Source organism: Hyposmocoma kahamanoa, unplaced genomic scaffold (assembly GCF_003589595.1).
Source record: "Hyposmocoma kahamanoa isolate Upper Pololo Valley unplaced genomic scaffold, ASM358959v1 114, whole genome shotgun sequence".
In the NCBI taxonomy this organism is placed as follows: domain Eukaryota; kingdom Metazoa; phylum Arthropoda; class Insecta; order Lepidoptera; family Cosmopterigidae; genus Hyposmocoma; species Hyposmocoma kahamanoa.
The window spans coordinates 2,037,829-2,061,319 of record NW_020653383.1 but is presented as its reverse complement, the minus strand read 5'-3'; the positions used below and the strand labels follow the sequence as shown (position 1 = coordinate 2,061,319).

The following is a 23,491-nucleotide window of genomic DNA, read 5'->3' as shown; positions in this document are numbered from 1 at the left end:
AATATTAACATTATATCGTGGTGGTCCCATTGTCATCAAGTCAGAGTCTGATAATCCATCAGAATAAAAAGAATGAAAAAGAATTCAATGAAAAAGTTACTATTATTATGGAATATCTTATTGCAATTCTTCTTTCGTAATCTATTTTAACTGGACCGTAGGCATCGGAAGCTTGGATCATTATGGACTGAGTGATCAGTATATTTCAGTTTCTTGAAAAAAAATCAAATATGGACGTGGCAAATATGGACAAACCTTCAGCTAGCAAAAGAAAAGCAATGGTTATTAAAAAAGAAGGGCAAAAGTGGACAGAAAAAACTTAAATTGGAAAAATTTCATAAAATGGAAGTAAACTAATTGGCTACTCTTCGAAACCAGTGATGGTTAAATCGTTGAGCTTGTGTTGAATTTTTTTTCCTGTAGTTCATTTTACTTCCCTCACTCCGCACAAAATCAATATAAATCTTAATATTTTATTAGCAAAAATTACTACTAAACCCAGTTACACTAAAAAACATTTACTTTACCAAAGAGCCACATTCACGCGACTAATGATTTTTCCCATACAATTTTGCGCCTATTTGGTTATGAAAATTTGGTCGTAATACATCTGGTTGTAGTTGGATTATTTTTTATTTTCTTCATTTATTCTATCAACCCACACAATATTCCACTTTACACTGACTCTTATAAAGAAAGGACGTTAGGCATTTACTTGACCTAATGCGCTTTACGACCCTTCCCACGTCTTCAAATAATCCTCATGATTATGTTTACTTTCACCGCTTAAACACATTTATTCAGACTGTATAAATAAAACTGTATCTACAAACGTGCAAAAAGAACACAGAGTAGTATAATATTTCTCAGAACCAAATTGATCAAGTTTGTTTTATAATCAACATATACTTGTTTATGTTCTAGAAACTATTAACACTAAATATAATTAGCGATGCGGCTCACGTAGAGTGCATATGTGGTTGGCCAGATATGTATGGCGCTAATGATCATCCGTGTTACGGCGGAATACGCGCGCATTGTCATGCTAAACTTATTGACGTCTGCTATGAGAATTTGAAGCAATGGCGTAACCATACAGGAGTACACGTTAACAAGCATAGATTATCAACATACACTATCGACACAATATTTATTTAGTCCTCAATGGGGAACACAATATCAGATGTTTAATGTAAAGGTGCTAAAGTGTCTGAGAGAAAATATTCTAGAGACAGGTTGATCTTGCTGTGTATTGTAGTTCTAATTTAGTAGCAGAAGAGCTCCTTGTGCAAGAGTTCGTCCAAGGTAGCCTTAATGCCTGCCACTTTACCTGTTTCTAACGCCAAGCAGTAATGTCAACATTATTGTGTTCCGATTAAGAGTAAGGGTGATGGTGAAATTAAAGGCACATGGGACTTGTCACCAAGTCTCAGGGTGACGGGCGCAGTGGCAGTGCCCCTCAGATCTTTGCGATTTAAAGCTCTGAGTGGCACTGTAACAATTATGGACAGGCGTGTAGCTTACCATCAGGCGCACGACTTGTCCGTCCGTCACTAGATATTATATTTAAAAAAGTTCTAGCTGTACAGCTATCACCAATAAATATTCTTGCTAAACATGGCATTCAAACTAAAACTCTAATAATCCTTATTTCATTGATTAAACTCTAATACTCATTCGTAAGGCAGATTCCACTGAGAAGAATGAGAAAAAAACTGTTGGGGTTTCCCTATATAAATAAAGATTTGTATACATACCTATCAATTGCAATTTGCAATTTATTTCAAATATGATAGATCAGTACAACCTATAAGAGCTAAACGGGTCAATGCCGTGGATTTTTGTCATCATTGTACGCAGAAGCTGTATCATTTTAGATATAAACCTCGTAAATGGCAAATTTTGAATATAAACCGGAATGTTATTATACAAGCATATATATATATATATATAGCACCATTATTACAGGAACTATATTATTAAACCTGTGTGAGGCAATGAACACTTAAAGTCAATGATTTATTTATTTTAGTATTAACCGATAATTAGCACAAAAATGAGTACTCATAACCAGCACCATGTAAAGGTATTTTCTTAGTTATATGTAATAATGACATTCCGACACAAGCATTGTTCGATCGTGTCTACATGATCGAGGACTTTACCTTATCTGGGAAGAACTTTAAGTTTACTATTGAGAAATATTACCAAGACAAATGAGAAATTCCGTTTAGAGCATAAAAGTCTCCTCGCCTTTTCAAAATTGGACATTATTCCAATTATAAATGGGTTGATCTATATGTAGATCTATATCTAGCTCTGAAGCAAACATGGAGTCTACACAAGAATGAGCTCACCTCATCCATTGAAGCATCTTCATCTCTCACTTGAATAGTATGAGCGTGACACTGTATCATAGCTCAGGTTTTACTGCCGTTAGTAAGCATATTCGAAATTTACGTGCTCGGAACGTACTGACATACGTAGCGTCACACAAAAGGCACCGACCCTTTTGCCATGGAACCAGTGTAAGGCCGTCAGCCCTCTTGCCATCTGTACGGGCAAGAAGGCAATCCAAAGTAGTTCATATTAATTTTATAACACAACTGCATTCAGAATATGCAAATTTAGATATGCGTCACTTGTTTTTTAAACCACCTTCCTGATGAATTTATTAATTTTGAGACAGGCCAATATTCTAGAAAACCATCGAAATATAATCCGTAGAAAATATAAATATAGCAAGTTAAAGAGTCGAAATAAACCTAAACAAAATAACAATGCAAATGTTAAAGAAAACAAACACAATATCTCATTTCGCTTCCTTGAAAATTTGACGAGGTATTTTCCTCATTTTTTATGCGACTTATCACAAGAATAATAAAGATTCTGAATTACCCAAATTACAATTTGAAATTACGAAACAGTTCGTCCATGGTAGTACTGCCACCTTAACGATTTCTGGCGCCAAACAGTAATGTAAACATTACTGCGTTCCAACTTTGAAGGATAAGGGTGTTGGTGAAATTAATTACAAGCACATGGGACTTATCAACATAATTTATGTCTCAGGGTAACGGGCGCAGAGGCAGTGCCACTCAGATCTTAGTGATTTAAAGCTCTGAAAGTCACTGCAAATGTTATGGGCAGGCGTGTCACTTAATACCAGGTGCACGACTTGGTCGTCCTTGGTCACATAAAAAAAAACATTCATATTATGTAATTGTAATGGGTACCCATACTTTTGTTTTTAAAGATATTTATGTCGTAATAACCTTTCTTTAAACTTATTAAGCTTAAGTTACAACATTGACATATCAGTCATAAATTGGCCGTTGGCGCGGAAGGTTAGGGTCAAGTAATTTATAGTAGCACTCCTTCATTTTCACAATGTAACCTTCCAATTAAAACCTGTTTACTTGTGTTCTTAATTGTAACTCTATAGTAACAATACATGTTTTTTGTGCAGAAAACCTTCATTGAGTATAAATTATTGATATATGGCAAGATTTACAGGGCATATCCGGATGGAAGTACAGTGAAAGGTTTACCTTGAGGTAATTATCTTAATACATCACTCAGATGAATCCTTATTGTTTCAAGGTCATAAGCACCCGGAATAATTGAGATTTTACGAAAGTCGAGAGAAAGGATATAGTAAAATAAATAAGTATAATTATATAAAAAAACCCTTGGCATAAAAAGACAAATGTGATCATACGTCAAAAGTGCTTTTATTAACCGACTTCAAAAAAGGAGGAGGTCCCCAATTCGACTGTTTTTTTGTATGTATGTTACGCGATAATTTGTGCACCAATTTTGATGACCCTGTTTTTGTTGAACAGAGGGTACTTTAGTAGTAATAATTTAAATTTGAAGAATATATTCCATCTCTAAGAGTGGCAAACTGGGAGTTGAATCCGGTTTCGCGATTCAATAAAACTTGACAAATAAATATAATTCCACGACGTTTCGAGGTCGGTTTTTTTTTTATGAAAAAGTTATAATTATCGCATGAAAGTCATAAAAATAAGACAAGGTACATGAAATTAGAATTTTATAACTCTCTTCTTTAAAAGTTAAAAGTTACCTAGTTTAAACTAACTTAAACCTCTGTCCTAAAAGTTATTATTTGTAGGTGTGGAAGGGGTAAATATTATTATCATACTCAGTTAAGTAGGGTGCAGTACGAATAATGACCAATATATTTCCCGTGAGTATTCGCAAATTCCAATAAAATTTATTGATGTTCTAGAAACTATTCTAAACGTAAAGTTCCAGAATCAAAGTTTTTCGTGTTGCTTGGTTTTTGAGGTGCAAGATTATTATATCTATAGGGGTAGATGATTGTCCGCAGATTTATTTATTGCTCATTAGAGGCGAAAATTACACTTTTCAGAGTATACCTACTGTACGTCTCTTTACGCCAGCAGCTAGTGGATATAGTGCACTCAGAGACAGTGCAACGCTCTACGTGTGCAATACAATAACATGTTCAGGGTGCTGCTGAGGCTGCCTCGCTGCTGCAGTGCATCAGGAGTGTTCGCGAAGCGGCGAGTAAACAATTTCCACACCATGATGCGCAAGCGCTGCACGCCTCTGGCGCGCAGAACGGGTGCAACCACCAACAGCAACCTGAACGTGATTACAAGCAGACTTGACTGCCCGTATCTTGCTCATTGCGGCAGGGTTCATATTGACGCTGGAAAGGTAAAACGTCTAACGTGCATTTGGAAAATGTTACAGGAGAGCGATTTAAAGCAATTTTTTTAAGAAAAAGAAATCATGACTCTAATTGTATATGTTATATGGAAAAACCGCAACTTTTTGGATTTTCATATAACAAATAAAATTAGAGTTATTATTTTTTTAAAGAAAAGACACTTTAAAGGCTGGTTCATGTTACACCGTGCCGGGGCCGGGCCGTGCGCCGGTCGTGCGCTGCCGCACAGTCAAATTTCTTTAAATGCTTTTGTAAGAATTTCACGTTAGACCGGGCCGAGTCCATGCCACGGCCCGATCGCGACACGACGTAATATGAATGCATTCGCCGGGCACCCGGAGGCTAGTCAACGTTGGACTATAGTGTAGTGGATAGCGCAAGCGGAAAATGCTCTCCTCATCTATTAAATGTTTGTAGAGCGTGGCAAATTCTCCTTAGGATTCTCTTTTTCTCCAGGCATGATGTACCACCATCTTCTTTTTCAAGTTTCAATTTGTGTTTCCAATACTTCGTCATCACGACCTATTGCAATAGCTGCCAACTCAAATTGTGATAATTGCATTAATTGTACAACCTTTTTTTTTTTTTTTTTTTAAAGCCCCCCAAAAGAAAAATGAAAAATAACAAAAAAAAACCGGCCGGCGCAAGGAGAAAACGACACGGCACTGTGACGGCCTAGCCCCGGCACGGTGTAACATGAACCAGCCTTTAATCGCTTTCCTGTAATATTTTCCAAATGCACTTTAGACGTTTTACCTTTCCAGGGTCGTATAAATTTATGCTATTTTTTATGCTATTCACAATCCAATAACGTAATTTGTCTGATAATTTGTCAGTTCAGTTGTAATATATGTCGAAATTTATATTGTAATTTATTTTATTTTATTTGCTCAATTTACTAATTGAGCAGTAGATGTCATAAAATTATTAAAAAGATGATGTTATTGTAATTTGTATTTGTGTGTAGTTTGTGTATTTGTAACTAACAATAAATAGTATAGGTAATCAACACGAGTAATCCAAGTTGGTACAAATAAAAAAGTTTATTATTATTATTATAGTTACATATTTTGTGTGACGTTTTATCTTATTTCCTCATAGACTATTGCTCTGTTAAGGTGTTCCTCAAACGTTACGTGATTGCTCTCGATAACCTATTACACAAGCTGTTAGATAAGTAATATTTGGATACGCCGTTGGTTGGTGCCTCTGCGGTCGAAGCAAAATTACTTGATCGACCCTTTGTAACCAAATGAACTATATACCGACAATGGTGTAGGTACCTATTTCTGGATAGATACTCGTAGATATAATAACATGTCGCGTGTGAACACATGCGATACTAGAGACACCCATGCATATATCAGATGCCATATTGACACAAACTTTTCTATAAAAAACTATTTAGCGACTGTTCCATAGATTTTATAGGTATTCTAATACGAAATATGTAAGTATTTGTATAGTTATTAATAATTTAATGTTTTTGATATTTTTTTAATTATTACATAATTTCTGTTTTGTTGTTCACGTAAACCCGTTATTGTAATTATTGTCTCCTGTATTTAGGTTTGCAGGAAGAAATTTTTGTTACAAATAAGCAGTACCTTTGTATGGGTTTTCCTTGTTACTAAATGTGTTTTTGTTTTTTCGAGGAATTTCTTAAGTTGGGAGCATGTACAAGGCATGTATTAAGTATGACATAATTTAAGCTAAATAAGTTTGTGTTCGCGCGCGCTTCGAGATTTCGTTAATCACACGTGTATCTTTAGTACAATAAAGACTGTACAGCACCGTACATTATTATTACATATTACATACATTACATACATTATTATATATTACATATTTTACATCAACCTAACATTGTACTCCAGGAAATATAAATTACATTAGTACAAACATTCTATATATGCATACATTTGGATACGAGCTCCAATACCTAAATAATGCCTATTCACTCTCGCCTTGAAAAAGCCCAAGTTATAGCAATCAGGGAATAAATTTGCTAGCAGGGAATTCCACTCCATAGCCGTTCGCCATATAAAAGTGGAAGCGTAACGCTACGAAGCGGCGCAACCTTGCAATATCCACAATATAGGAGTGTGGTACCAAGCCTAACGTTTAATCCCGGGTTTGTAATATCTGAACCTGGGGTGGGTTTAAAGTGGCAACGGAACGTGTATGACCAAATGCGAGGTTCATGTGATCCCGGGACTACACTGTCGTCTGTATTTCCCGAAAGCTAGAATTTGTGACTATTCAAGTCTAAAATGAAGAGACATTTCTAGACATAGACATTGGCCACATCGTTTAGGTACTTAAAATCAAGTGAAATTGTGAATATTTTACATTACAGAGAGGTTACGTAGTAGTGATGCAGTAGCGTTGCGATAGCTAATAGTCTGTCTAGCTTTACACACACGCGCGACTTGCAAACGTTATGCAAACGCGCGACTGTATCGATGCAAATGCGATTGCATCGCTACACTTGTGATTTATAAGCGATTGCATCGATATAATCGCGCGTTTGTATCGATGCAATCGCGCGTTTATATTGATGCAGCCGCGCGTTTGTATCGATGCAGTCGCGCGTTTCACAAACGCGCGTTTGCAACGCTGCTAAAAGTCGCCGTGTGTAACCTACACTTGTGATTTATAAGCGATTGCATCGATGCAATCGCGCGTTTGTATCGATGCAATCGCGCGTTTGTATCGATGTAATCGCGCGTTTGTATTGATGCAGCCGCGCGTTTGTATCGATGCAGTCGCGTGTTTCACAAACGCGAGTTTGCAACGCTGCTAAAAGTCGCCGTGTGTAATCACTCAAAAAGCATATTGATATAATGTCTTTTTACTATAGGAGACATTTGTTACTATTGCCTCATCAAATTCTATGCCTGATTACACCTTTATTACGATCGCCAAACCGCCGGAGAAATATGATCATTACGCCGATCCCTTCTGTAGCGGACTGTACCAAAACAAAAGGAAATGTACTTACAGTTCATTTAAACTGTAAGTACACAATATTGTTGTTTAAACAACAATATAACGATATTACTGGTTACTACGAAAACAGAGTCAATAGTGACAAATAGAAAGAAAAAGGCGCCACAAACAAGTACATTTAAATTTAGAATTTCAATATAAAAGTAAACAGTTAAAAAAAGACTATAATTGTAAAATATATGTAAAAAAAAAAATTTGTGGTGACTGCTGCGATTCGCTACTATAGTGATTGGACCCTCAGATGCGTAGCATCTGAAAGAGTCTATAGACATCCTTATTGGTTTCTTTAGAGGACGTCGTAGCAAGCCGCCGCGAGCTGCCACGTTTGTGACTCTGACCTCATCGTCTCTACCAGAATAGAGTTGGAATACTCTACCCTTGGGTCATACATTTCTAGGTAACGTATCGTCGGCAATAGTTACCAAATCTCCTACATTCAGAGGTGTTTAAGGAGTTCCAGGAGTTCGGCTTTGAAGGACAGGTAGTACCTACTGGACCCACCTGGACCAAAAGGGGTCAGCCAGATGGAGGGATTTCCTCCACTCTACCCTGCGTATGAGGTCCTGGTCATCTAAACCTAACATGAATTGGTTGGATGAAGTGCCTAACAAAAAATGAAAAGTAGTTGTGTTTGTGAGAGGTTAGACTAGGTAATTTAGAATTTCAATATAAAATTAAATTAGACCCATAAAATATATGTACAAAAAAGATTTGTAGCGATTCGTTACACCTTCTCTTACTATACTTTTACTATTATAGACTTATGTCATGTGGTGTGTTCGATGCTCTTATGATGTGGTGATGTTTTTCTTATTACGTATTTTACTTCTTTCTGGACCTAGATTCCTTCAGTAAGATATTATTAGTATTTAAAATCAAATGTTATTGATATTAATCTTCAATATTTCAACATAACATCACCAGTGAGTTATATAGAGACTATAGATTTCCACTTGCGATTTATTGAATTATTGTTAATATTAAATTTGTTTTATTAAATACTTAAAAACAGAAAAATATTGATAATAGTATAATAATTCCACTGTTTAAATGCCGTTAGGTCCACAAAGTAAGCAGCTCAACGAGCTCTTGGTAAGCACTTGTTTCCTGAACGCTATAACTTGGGCCTTTTCAAGGCGAGAGTGAATCGGCATTATTTATGTCTCTATCGTCGACTTCATAGTCACTTTCCATCAGGTGAGATGGAATTCAAATGCGCACTCATTTTAATTGAAAAAAGTGTAGATTCGCACACAATTGACCGCCTTTGGCTCCATTTACATTACTGCGGAATGGATTGGAAGCGGATTTTTGTAACCATAGCATACTTGGTGTAATGGGCTGCTGTCCGCAACTCGACTTCAAAACGCCTATTTTGCGTGACAGATACGAGCCAAAAAACAGTCGCGAGTCCTTCGGAAAATTATCGTATCGTAGTTAATAGCAGTTATCGTATCGTATCTAGTTTATACGTTACACAATTGACTTAAAGCTCAATCATCATCTTTCACGCTAAGTAAATTTCATTAGAAATATTCGCTTCCATTCCGTTCCGTAACAATGTGAAGTGAGCCTTATTCTTCTTTTGGAATTTTACTAAGTAAAACTTCATAAATCCTACATTCTGGCAGTATTGTTGAACCACGACACTTTACAATCCCATAAAATGAAGCACAAAGAAAATTTAAGTGTCTAACTCATTAAAATAATACGCGTAGAATACTAGCTGTCATTCCTTACCTGTTGTTATTAATCCGTAGATTCGTACGAGTTGAATACGTTGAAAAATTTAGTAACGCAGTCGTAACACATTGGAAATAAAACTTGCTTTTTCGGACCTAATTCGCGTATATCAGTTTTTGTTTCCAAACAAACCAACGTTTTAAGCCCTTCACAGATCCCTTAGTCACGGCTGATGGAAAAAAATAATTATTTTCAACTTATTTTTTATGAAAAAAAGGTTTGCAAATGAAATCCGATAGTTGGAAGACCTTAAAAAAAAACTTGCGCGCGCCCTTAATGCGTTGACTTTTCTCAAAATTGTACAACTATGACTTTGTTCACGCATGTGAAAATAAGTGCGATAAGGTAGCCGTGACCGTGGGACTTGCAAAGGGTCTAAAACATTGGCTTGTTTGAAAAAACAAGACACAAGAAACAAGTATACTTACACGAATTAGGTCCAAAAAGAGTAGTTTTATTTCCTATGTTTTACTATAGTTAATAAATTTTTAAACGCAAACAAATTTACGCGATCTAGATCCACAAAAAACTTTATTACCAATCACGAAACCCTAAGAACTTGATATGTCGTAAAACAGTTGATTAAGCTTAATAAGGACCAATTTTCAAATGTACCTTTTTAATTCTAGCTACGCTGGAAATTGGGTGTTCTTATTTATAGTTGAGAGACCACAGATATATATAGTTTAACAAATACGTTTAGTAGCAGTAGAGCTTGTGAAAGAGTTCGTCCAGGAAAGCACTGCCACCTTACCTATTTTTGCCACCAACTTATATCTCAGGGTCACGGGCGCAGTGCTAGTGCCCCTCAGATCTTTGCAATTTAAAGCTCTGAGTGGCACTGTAACTATTATGGACCGGCGTGTAGCTTTACCATCAGGCGCACGACTTGTTCGTCCCGTCACTTGATGTTATAAAAAAAAAGTTAAATGCGGTTGAATGTGGTTAGTACCATCGTAAATAACGAAAGTAATAAAATAACAATAATAGGTGCAACCACACCAATTGCCTGATCTCAAACTAGGGAAATCCCCATACTATGAGTACCAGAGCAACGGTATTCACTCCGGGGCACTTTCTAGAAGACCAAGATCAAAACCAATTCATAAAAGTTCATTTCCCAATTTGGTCCTACCGGGAATCGAACTCGGGACGTCCGCATCCAGCGTCCACCGTTAGGCCACCGAGCTAGTCAAAATAAAATGTATATATCTTAAATAGTTAATGTTACAATATTAATGGTAAACCCTGTCTTAATTCCGGGTTTTCCATTAATATTGTAACATTAACTCTATTAACCCTGATTATTATTTAATAGTGAACTCTCAGAGCGTTGCTTGCTACTTAAAGCGCTGCCAATTAGCCTTGCTTGAGAACTATTATTATTATTAGTAGACACATTTCTTAGATTAATCAGAGCGTAGACTCGTGTAACTAATATTACTAAACCTTTTTAAGGAAATTTCCAGCAAGAATTACGTATTAAAAAGTAAAGTGTAATCGATAAGCGGCATTAAACGAGGCCACCGTGTTTCGGTGTAAGAGTGAAATTATCGAGCGCATTTCCGAGGGGACCTGTCTGACTGGTCATGAAACCGAAGGTCAATTATATATCCAATTTAATAAGAGCCCTGTGGAAATGAAATTCATATTCGAGTATAGTTTTAATTGTAAATATAATAAACTATATTTACTATGTTAGTGTGTAATGCGTTTCAATTTGACTATTACTTCATCAAATTACAACCCATATATTGGACAATGGAAACCCGTGTATTAATTTTTTTTTGTACCAATTTCTTTGTCACTACTTACTGGTTTCTTCTACTTCAAGGTATGAATGTATTCTTCTTTTATTTCTGCTTCTATCTGCTATTGCTCTAAAATGATACAGTGAAAAATTAAAAAGCATCCCTTATAAAACTACATAAGTCTTAAATCGGTGTTGTACGATACTGTTTTAAAAAGGTTTTAAATTTTTGTGTAAGCCAATTTATCAGAATTTGTACAACGTAACATACTTGAATATCTTTGAAGAGACAATTCTTTAAACAGTAATGTATGGTCTGTTATTTGGTAAAAATTGTTAAATATATTTGTTTATTTATTTATTTATTTTTGGAAGATTTACAGCATATTTTATGACAAGAAATATGTGTTAAGTAACTGGTGAAAGTGCTAATTACAAATCTCCGCAAGTAGCACAAAAAATAATTTATTATGTGTTTAGTCAGCAGAAACTAAACCATTATTATTGATAAGTAAACAGCTTACTATTATTTTACACATTGAGAAGGTGTACAAGGAAAAAAATAAATATTTAACCATATAAATATCATTTCTAAATGTACATATGCAAAACTTATACATGTAAGCTTAATAGTTTCCTGGATTTAGTAGGTCCTCTGTGATAGTTATCACAGCCTCCAATTGGGCACCATAAATTTAGCCATTATTTTTTCTTTACAAACTCCATGACTCGGTTTTCAATTGTTTATCACTATTACTAAAACTTCGAATACTGTATTCTAAGTAAGTTTATAAGAACCGGAAATAGGTCCGTCTCGATCCGCGACTACTGCAAATTAAGAGTGTGTACTTAGTGTACTATCTATATAACGAAGTTACGCATTAAAAAGTTATTCTTAATAGATTATTGCTATACATTGAGTTGGCCCACTTAATCTTGATTAGTGTTGTGTCATGGAAAAATTCATCCATTAAAAAAAAATTTTAAAAAGTATTTTTCTGAATATTTTATGTACGTTTTTCCACATGTCAAATGTGACACAAAAAAAATTAAAAAGTATTTTTCTGAATATTTTATGTATGTTTTTCCACATGTCAAATGTTAAGAATACTTAATTTTAGTATGAGAATTTGTGAAAGTAAGCCAAGCAGGGTTTAGAAAAATACATTTAGCAATGTTTATACAATTTTATTTTATAATAATTCGCTAATGCTAAATAAAACTCTAAAATACTACTTATATCTAAACGTAGAACACAGTAAATATGAATTATGGATTTTTCAGAATTTTTTCTGAATCATTTACATTATTAAAATTTTTTTGGAAAATTACCCAACACTAATCTTGATACACTCTTTCCATTACACGCTGTATATTGACTACAGTACGTCTCCTACGCTTAACATTTAAATTCTATTTGAATTCATATATAAATGGTATATATAAATGGTACTATGGAAAGTTGTTGCTTTTAATCTAAACTAACCTTTTTCAATATATTGCAAAATTTATTCGACAACCTGTTTACATAAAATTTAAATAAAATATGAGCTAGATAAGATTAATATCTGTAAAGGCGACAAGATGATAATGGGCCTTAGTTTCTAGTTTCCAGTCTGAATGACCATTTCAAATTCTATTCATCAGCGATCACATAAAGAAAAGGATACGCCTTTATACATAAAAGAGATTTAATGATTATGCATCATCACACGATCGTTTGCTGATATTTCTCAAAACCTTCAATTATGATTACGAATTTAACGACGTTTTAACTTTATGGCGATGGTGGCGAAATGGCTTAAAGGCATCCGCTAATAATTAGCGATTACATGAAAACAAGACGCCAAACTCTATGTTTTCATATTTATAGAGAAATATACTCTAACACAGTCAATAAGACACTAGGCTTTTACACTTTGGATTTTAAATCGATAGTATGAGTTGAATTTAAATGTAAACTTGAATATAACCTTTTAAAACAGATACCTATATTTCATGAATCTTCGATCCATCTGGACTTCGGACTTTTTTTAATGACTGTCACACTAATTGTCTGGGAAACTCAAACTAGGGAATTCCCTATATTATGAGTACCAGAGCAACGGAATTCAGTATTGGGCTCCCAGAACACCCAAAAACCAATTTAGAAAAATAATTTCCCGATTTAATCTTATCCGGCATCGAATCCCGGACCTCCGCATCCAGTATCGACATTATAGACTATTCGGCCACCGAAGACGACAAATAATATAATATTAAAATACAGTCATAAAAAGTGTCGAGGGATCAAGCGCGTTTTTGCCAATTACTAAAAATTTGTTTTTTTATTTTTTTAACGCCTTTGGGTTTTTACTGGTCAATTTTATAATTTGAAATTGAAAATAAAATTGCCCAAAAAATCCAATCGTGTTAAAAAAAATCATAAAAACCTGATTTTCAGTAATTAGCAAAAATGTGCTTGATCCCTAGACGCATTTGATAAGAGTATACTTTGAAATGCCGAAGCCTCGTCATCAATTCAGTTATCAATTTCAAAGCGATACAAGAAATATTTTTAATATGTCGATGTATAACCGGATAGATACGACGTATATTCTCACTTTATTTTATCTTCCTAAGGCCCCGAGTACATCAAAAAGTATATATATAATACGTGAAATAATTCAGACCCAGACAATATTATGCCTATTATCACGTAGACACCCAATGTATATTATAATGATAAATTGCATTCAAATTTAGGGTTTTTCTATATGACCATAGAGTATCGAGAAAATTACGTTTACGTATAAAACTGATATACTATACGGGCTTCAGTACCTACATTTTAATGTACATATATTGAGCTTTTCCCATTGTAGTTTACTGGGTTTTGGGAGGTCATATCAAGTTTCGTATAATAATCGAATAACCTTTCACAATATCCACGCCATTATTAAGGCGTCTTCGTAGTCACGAGATGTCTTACACTTTTTGTATTTTGTTACACTTATCCCAATTAATCCATGTCCCAATATTATCTATTATTACCCATCAATGTAATTAAATTTTACTAAAAGTACCACTAATTATAACTGACTGACCATATCGCGATAAAAATTGTTTTATGTAATAATGTTGGTTTCAACATTGTTACTTATTGTACAGTTAAGAGCACGTCAAGCTTGACACTTTGTACTTTGGACCGTTCTTATCGTAAGCGAAATTAAATTTAATGAATGTAATACCATTTTGTTGCAACACTACATTCTTGTACTGTACTTTTTTTTTTGTGATACAAAGTGATGGGACGAACAAGGCGTGCGCCCGGTTAGCGACTCGCCAGCCCATAACAGTTCTAATGCAACTAAAAGCAACGAAATTTAAAGATTAAAAAATTTAGTTAATTTATCGAGTTCTTAGGTTTTCGCGATTGTTACACATAGGAAATGAAACTATTTTTCCGGATTTAAATCGCGTATATTTGTTTGTTAAATTAAACTTAATAAAAATTCATTCAATAAAATAATTTGTAAAACTTAATGTAGCGTAAATTGGAATGTTTTCTTTGTAAAATTAAAAATAAGGTATTTAATTAATAACTATTGTAACTATAGTGAAAAAATAGGGTGGTTTGCATTAATATTAGACATAACTGGTTGAAGACTGTACCACCTCAGTCAACCGTGACTATGGGACCTGTAAAGGGCCCGAAACGTCGGTTTGTTTGAAAAAACAGATATACGCGATTTAAATCCGGAAAAATAGTTTCAATTTAGTTAATTCTTCTTTATTCTATGAAAAATGTGCTTATTTTAATCATAATGTTAATAATCAAACAAGAAATCCTAAAGATTTACGGAAAACCTTAAAATCACGTATTCTCACTCCAAAATCAGATATGGATCTCCCTACCCATCTCTCTTCTGCTGAAGATATAAACAAATATTTCTGTAGACCTGTCTGGTTCTAATAAAATTAATTTGACTGATTTTATTTATTATGAGTCGCGTAGATTTGGTTCTTCTATATTTAATATAAATTGTGTAGGAGATGAATGTATATTGAAAATAATTGGCTCTTTGAAATCGAATGTTCAAGGTTTTGATGGAATTAGTTAAGGTATGCTTATGTTAACCCTTCCTAATAAGCTTGCTGTTATTAGATCTATAGTGAACAGGTCTATTATCACAAGCACTTTCCCCAAGCAATGGAAAACATCCATAGTACAGCCCCTTCCAAAGACCTCAAATCTAGACCTAAAGACCTCTATTTTTAAATCTCAAAGATCTGAAAGGCACTGCTACTGCGCCCATCACTCTGAGACAAGTCCCATGTGCCTGTAATTTCACCACTATTCCAAAACGCAACGCAGTAACACTCACATTACTGCTTGGCGGCAGAAACATGTAAGTATCTTGTAGGGATGGGTATCAATTAAACGTTTAATTAGAATAATCGATGCTTTTGTTGAATAATCGATGTTTTTTTAATCGATGGCATCTGGTTCAATTCATCGGGTAAGCGACGATTTCATACCGATTTTTGCTAAAATAAAATAAAACTATATTTCATAAAAATGTTTTATAAGCAAGTAAAAATTTGGAAAAAAAATAAACATTTTTAAGTCCAAATATTCATTTTATTTACTCGATTTTCGAAAAATGAAACTTGCGCTCAATATCGTGGCACCAGAAAGGTGGTTTACATAAGCTAATCATAAATAAGTCTCCATCGCCTTTGAAGAATGTATAATGAATACTGGTGTTTTTACTACTATATTGTCGTCGTAATTTGAAATAAGGTGGGAAATAAGGGTTATGTTACGAGGTTCCTTAGCATACCGCCTGAGTGCGCCAACTGTATCTTCGAGGTTATTCTAGGAACCCTGGTTACTACCAGGGGTACCAGGGCAGTATTAGTTTAGACTTAATGGAGTATTGTTTAGCTCTCTCTGTACCTTTGTCGATTAATCGATTTTTTAAACCACGATTAATCGGTACATCGATTGTTTCATCAAAAAAGGAAATCGATGTCATTAATCGATGTTTTGTTGGTCGATACCCATCCCTAGTATCTTGTATTTCGTGTACAGTCAAGAGCACATCAAGCTTGATACTTTGTACTTTGGACTGTTCTTATCGTAAGCGACATAGAGTTGCATTTAAGTCTTAAATGTCAAGCTTGACATTTGACTTGATGTGCTCTTGACTGTACTATAAAGATTGTCATAGTAAAAGTTGTTAATGTATATATTGTATTACATTACATTTTTACTTCCTTCCAAGTTCCGTATTTTTATTACGACCCACCCAAGACACTGTCGGATTTACGCAACAAACTTAGTTATTAGGAAAGTCATTAGACGCGTAACGTTATAATATGCAGTACTGAACGTGTGCCTTTCTTTTCCTTGAATTTAGTGAGCAATTTAGGTTTAAAACAAAAGAGATTTATCATTGTCTTAGAGTAAAAGTGTCGTATGTGATTTCTGTGTAATTTTTCAGGATGAAAATAAAAATGTGGTATAGTAAACACAATAATATTCGTAGTTAGCATACTAATTAGTTAAATTGTGCCCCTTTCAGATGCTACACATATATTTATTAATTTTTTTAATAGTGAATAAAAACACAGCTGCGAGTAGGGTACACTGAGTGTCTCTAGGACATGTGACGTGTTATGCAAGACGTTTATAAGTTTTGTTTCAACATAAATCTGTAAAAATAAACTGTGTAAAAATGCCTGTGCAATATCTTCAGTCTAAAGCTGCTTTATGTGAAATGTTTAAGCGACTTCCAAAATGTATTACTAAATAAAAATGTATAAGGGATATTGACCATTATAATCTCTGAGAGGTACAAGCACGGAAATTGGTCTGTGGTAATAAGTAACCTAATTGGTGATAAAAGTAATAAACAACAAGACAAAAGTGTATTTCAAAAAGGAACTTATCTAATTACAAAGACTAAAATCTCAAATATGTTGTCTATGGACTTTAGTGTTGCTACGTTTGAAACTTTAGATAAAAATTGCAAATGGAAATATTTTTTCAGATATATTTTTTTAAAACAATATACACGATTCAAAAAAATTCATTTCCTATATGTAATAGTCGCGATAACCTAAGAACTCGATACAAAGACGAAAGGCAAAAATCTTTAAGATTGTTATTAAAGGACTATGTACTCTTCGTATCGTATCGAATTGTACATGTCATCAAAATATACTATTGTGGCCCAGAACTCCGCCACGCCGATTGCGTCACTAATAGCCGTCGTTAAATTCTCAAGCTTGCAGATGTTAGGGCAGGGAGCGCTTGATGTGACATGGGCCATCGTTTCAATCACACCGCACAAGCAATCCAAGTTTAAACTATTCGAAAATCCTCACCTGGACAAATTTTCCCTACTGCGACCAACTTAGGTCCGAAGCCTATTTAAAGACTTCCGGATCGTCCATGGCAATTCGTGTCCAGGAGGAAAAGTCTCAGAAGGCGATCGCAAGCCACATAATATACAACTTATCGTTTTGAAGGGTAAGGGTGCTGGTGAAATTCCTGGGACTGGATACATGGGACTTGCCCAATTATATCTCAGAGTGACGGATGCATGGACAGTGACAGGTGCGTCACTTACCACCAGGCGCATGGTTTGTTCGTCCCGGCACTTTGTATCATAGAAAAAAGTAATTTTTAATACGCTAAAACTTATAACTTGTTGAGTATGTACGCGACACTATTGTAGACACTTAAACTATGTCAGTGCCCAAGAATGTTTCGATAGCATCTCCGTGTTACGTCGTTGCCACTTGGCGTCCATAATGTTACCAAGATAAAGGAGTGTCCAGTGAGAGTCTGCCGTTACCTGAAACCAGTTTACTAAAGGTTCGAATAAAGAAAATCCTGTATCACATATGGTTTTGTTTTATTGAATTTCTAACAAATTACTCTGTGTAATCGTATACTACTTACATTTTTTTATTGACACTATTCCACTTTTCTTATTCTTATCTACTCGTCTTTATTCTAGGTATATTTATTAATTCATTCATTTGAACTCTCACCTTACTATCATAGTTTAATAAATTATCGATTACTTTATCTATTGATCGTAGATCACAAGTAAACCGCTTTGACATAAGTGACATAGAGTTAAATTTAAATATTAAGTTCACGGCAATAAAATAGGATACTTCCGTCCGTAGAAAATTTATTCGTAATTAAATCGAAACGGGAAAAAAGAGGCTATAACAAAAAAGGTATGTATAAAAAACGGTTCAACGCTACAAAATACTCCCTATTTAAATAATAAACGTGAGACAGACTTATCCCGAAAAGACCGAGTTATAATGTATTACAGATTGGTATTAAAATGGCACATGATTAGTAATAGTTATTACAAATTGGTATCAAAACTGGTAAAATAATCAAAATTAGACCCAATTCAAATTAGACCAGTACTGTTCGCTGCCGCGATCGAGCAGTGAGTGGCGATGGCACGAAACAAAATCGGAATGGCGAGGTAAAGGATTTAAGGAGCGATTCAATTTATTAATTGTTTTATTTTATTAATTGTAATAATTAATTTTATTAATTGAAAAACTAGTAACAAACAACAAGGAGAAAAGGCCATATAAAAGGTGGGATGACGATGTATTGAGTCACATCGTCATAAGTGTAAAATGAAACATGTTGTTTTTACATTATAAAGTTTTGGTAGTTGACTATGGTCACCTTTGCCGTTACACGTCCCACTACTGGGCAAGGATCTCCTCTAAGGAAAGGATTCAGGCCCCTGTACTCTCGTCTCCGTCCGACATCCGTCCGAAATAATTACTGTCAAATAAGTAACACACGACCGAATTAAAAGATGTGTGATGCGAATGAAGCTTGTTGCGAACGCAACAATTTTTGTAATTTTAACATAATTTCCAAAGCAGTAACAAAACGCTGCTCGTCAAGGGCACATTACGTGGGCCTATTTTGAACCAATCGAGTAACACCACATATGTCTTTTTCATCCCTACCACATTTGTAACGAATTTTGTACGTAACTAAAAGGGTCAAAAGGACCGTTCACTTTTAAAACTGTACCCCTTCAGAAACTATCACTGTATCGATTTAACAGCACTACTCCTGTAACTAACCAGTCACCTATTTTAAAATATAACACAGTTAACTAAAATCGTCTTTGATTTTACGAGTCGTCGAGCTCCTGATCGTCATCTACTTTGGGTCTGGCGGCTCCATATGGTCCTTCGAGCTTCAAGAACAGGAGTAGACTTCGCCATCATCGAATCGTCATAGAAGTGGAGTTTCTACTTTCTACAAATTGTCGTCAGTCAGCGTCAATCAGCATCTTCGCCATAGGAAGAACACTCTGCGGACGACAAAACAAGAAATCCCAGCGTTCACCGGCTTTTGGTGGACGTTCGTTGGAAAGTCATCGAATCGTCATAGAAGTGGACTTTGAACTTTCTACAAATTTTCGTCGGTAGCTGTTTTCAGTCTCTTCGCCATAGGAAGAACACTCAGCAGACAACAAAACAAGGATTCCCAGCGTTCACTGGCATTGGAGGACGTTCGTTGGATATCTACCACCATCATCAGCTTATAAGAACATCACATAGACTGCACCAACAGCACTTGACAAAATGAGTTCGTTTCAATTCCTTCTTTCTCCTTAATTTCCTGTTGCTAACGGAATTAAGAATATTGCTATACGTAACAGGCATACGTCATCATCTTAATACTGCCTAATTGCCTTATTTTTTATTCACATAGTCAGCACAAATCACAATAAATACAAATTCATACCTCATATCTTAGCTTAAATTTCATATACACATAGTTAATTACCTAATTAATTCCGCTTTCTAAATAATAAATAAAAAATTTCATTAAATTAAATAATTGCTGAATCATCGTAATCGCAACCTATATACTCATACATATAGCTATAATATAACCGACCTCTTGCTTAGCCGCTTATCTATTCCGGTTCCTTTGTATCTCCTCAGTCAATTGTTAACTCGTCACCGGTCGCATTCTTTTGTTCAACGATCACCCGTGCATAATAAAATGGCCGATGCACAGTTAAAAGAGTTGATTAAGAAACGTGGAAGTTTGAAAGCGAAATTAACACAGTTTAACAATTACATCAGTGTAGCTAAAACTTGTGAAAAATTAAGTGAGTTGCAAATTACGGAGATGCAGTGCCGTTTAGATAAAATCGAAGTCGTGTACTCAGAGTTTGACGGTTTGCAGGTGGAGATTGAAGCGTTACCGGTGCAACCCGACGAGGCATATGCAGAAAGGGAGCATTTCGAAAGATAATTTTTTACATTGATTTCTGTTGCTCGAAACTTGTTAAGCCCAAGTGTGCAGTCCAGCGGCGCTCATGGTGGGTCCGTGTCCGGCACTGGGCAAGGGTCAAGCGGGCATGACCTTGTGCGCCTGCCTAAAATCGAGCTGCCACACTTCGACGGGAACTACCAGCACTGACTTGGCTTTAGAGATACGTATATTTCACTTATACATAATAACACAGCAATTAATGACATAGGTAAATTTCATTATCTTCGTGCCGCGTTAAAAGGTACAGCCGCCCTCGTAATTCAAAATCTTGATTTTAGCTCTGATAATTATCATAAAGCCTGGCAATTATTGTAAGAGCGGTTCGACAACCAAAGATTATTGGTCAATAACCATGTATTCCCGGCGCATGTATTCCCTCCCCTCTATAACATCGGGTCCTTCAAACGTAGTGTGAAGAAGCATTTGGCTAGACCGGCGAAATGATGGTGACGGAGTGAAGATATTGTGTTTTCCATCCGTTACTCTCATCTCTGGACTGTATTCGCACTTTCCATCAGGCGCGGTGCAGTCATTTTGCCGAGTCACAATAAAAAAAAATTAAAAAAATGTCCAGGCTTTGTTTAGCCTTGAACCTATGCAACACGAGTCAAGCTATTTGTTGCGTAACATGGTGGACGTTACCAATTTAAACTTGCGTTCCCTTGCTACACTAGGTGAGCCGACCGATCACTGGGACACTTTAATTATACATATTATTTGAAAAAAGTTAGATTTTGTAACCAATCGCCAGTGGGAGGAACTGAGAAACCAAATAACTGATTCACCAACTTTACAGCAATTTATTACATTTTTGAATGGCAGGGCAGACTTATTAGAATCTATACACCATAATAACAAACTAACAAAACAAAAAACACAATCGTATTCACAGTTTGAAACACAAAAATCAAAAAATTTCCTTACTACTACGAATAATAATTACCGTAAAACAACAATTTGTCCACTTTGTAAACAAAATCACTTTTTATTTAAATGCGACACATTTCGTAAATTAGATGTAGATTCTCGAATAAAAAATGTGAATTTATATTCTATATGTAAGAATTATTTACGTCCAGGCCACAGCGAATCACAGTGCACACTTTCACATTGTAAATATTGTAAACACAAACATAATACTCTTTTACACAAACATGTCGATGGGACATCTCGTAGCACTGATGGTCCGATCCCTGATGTCCATTTTAGTGGCAACATTCTGGCAAACGTTTCATAAGGCACGCCTCCTACTGGACAACGGTAGCACTTCAAATTTCGTAACACGAGACGTGTGGGCAGCTTGGTTTGCCGAGGCGTGGCGTGGAATCTACGATCACAGGTATCAATAATCAACTCACACATAGTTCAGAATCTTGTGACGTCACAATTCACTCACTACATAGTAACTATAAAACAACTGTAAGCTGCTTTGTTTTGCCAGAAATTAGTAAATCGTTGCCGTCGTATCATATTGACATAAATCATATACCAATACCTGCCGGCATCGTGTTGGCAGACCCATCATTTTATACACCTTCTGCTATCAACATCCTTGTTGGAGCGGAGGTATTTTGGGACGTTCTGGGTTCCACATTTATTAATATAGGAAAAAATAAACCTCGATTACAAGAATCTAAATTAGGTTGGCTTATATCTGGTTCCATATGTACCAATACAAATATAAACAAATCTTTATTTTGTTCTTTTGTTACCCATAACGAAGAATCTAATCTTACGCGATTTTGGGAACTAGATTCAGTGTCTTCATCACACTGCATGTCTCATGAAGAACAAGCTTGCGAACGGAGTTTTACTGAAAATACCACTCGCAATCAGGATGGTCGCTTCGTTGTCACGTTACCTTTAAAAGACTCACCAGAGGTACTGGGTGACTCATTCCATATGGCCAAGCGACGTTTCTTTAGAAAAACGATTAGCGCGCAATGAAAATTTAAAAACCATGTATTTTAATTTTATAAGGGAATATATAAACTTAGGTCACATGACTGAAAATAAAACTTTGCTCTCTTCTACTAAATCATACTTTCTACCACATCATGGTGTCATTCGAGATTCAAGTTCAAGTACACGTTTAAGAGTAGTTTTTGACGGCTCGGCAACCACAACTTCTGGCAAATCTTTTAATGAAATTCAAATGGTTGGGCCGACAATTCAAGATGACCTTCTGTCTATCTTGCTTCGTTTCATACATATGTCGTCTCGAGTGACATTGAGAAAATGTATCGTGCAATTTTAGTAGAATCTTCTCAACGTTCATTGCAACAAATTATATTTAGATTTAATTCCCTAGATCCATTAAAAACATATACACTCAACACAGTAACTTATGGCACAGCGTCCGCGCCATATCTAGCAACAAAGTGTCTAGTTTCTCTTGCTGCCATGATGCTCGCGTAAAACATGCAATACAGCGCGACTTTTACGTCGACGATTTTCTTAGTGGTAGTGACTCCATTGACTCATTAATTGAGATAAGTAAAGGCATCATGAGTACTTTAGCGTCAGCTAAATTCAATTTACACAAATGACAATCTAACTGGCCTGAATTACTAAAATCAACTTTTACATTAAAAGAGAATAGCAGCAAGGCTCTTAATCCTGACAATAGTTTACCCTGTAAAACGCTAGGCTTGTATTGGAATTCAAATTTAGATAATTTATTGTTTTCCATAGATATCAAAATTCCTGAAAAAATTACAAAACGTAACATTTTATCTGTTATAAGTCAAGTTTTTGACCCTCTGGGTCTTGTCGGGCCATGCATAGTGGAAGCTAAATTTATCATACAAAAGCTTTGGCAAGAAAAATGTGAGTGGGACGACGAGGTCCCAACAAACATTAAGAATGATTTTTTTTCTTTCGCTACATCACTTTCAAATTTAAATGAACTTCGTATAAATCG

General features: G+C 35.3%; 1 protein-coding gene across 1 annotated transcript in view; it reads right to left on the bottom strand.

Moving 5' to 3' along the window:
• The window catches only part of LOC113239058 (UDP-glucuronosyltransferase 2C1), a 100,761-nt gene that overhangs the window by 30,803 nt on the left and 46,467 nt on the right, over positions 1–23,491 (bottom strand). The gene's annotated exons all lie outside the window — the stretch shown is intronic.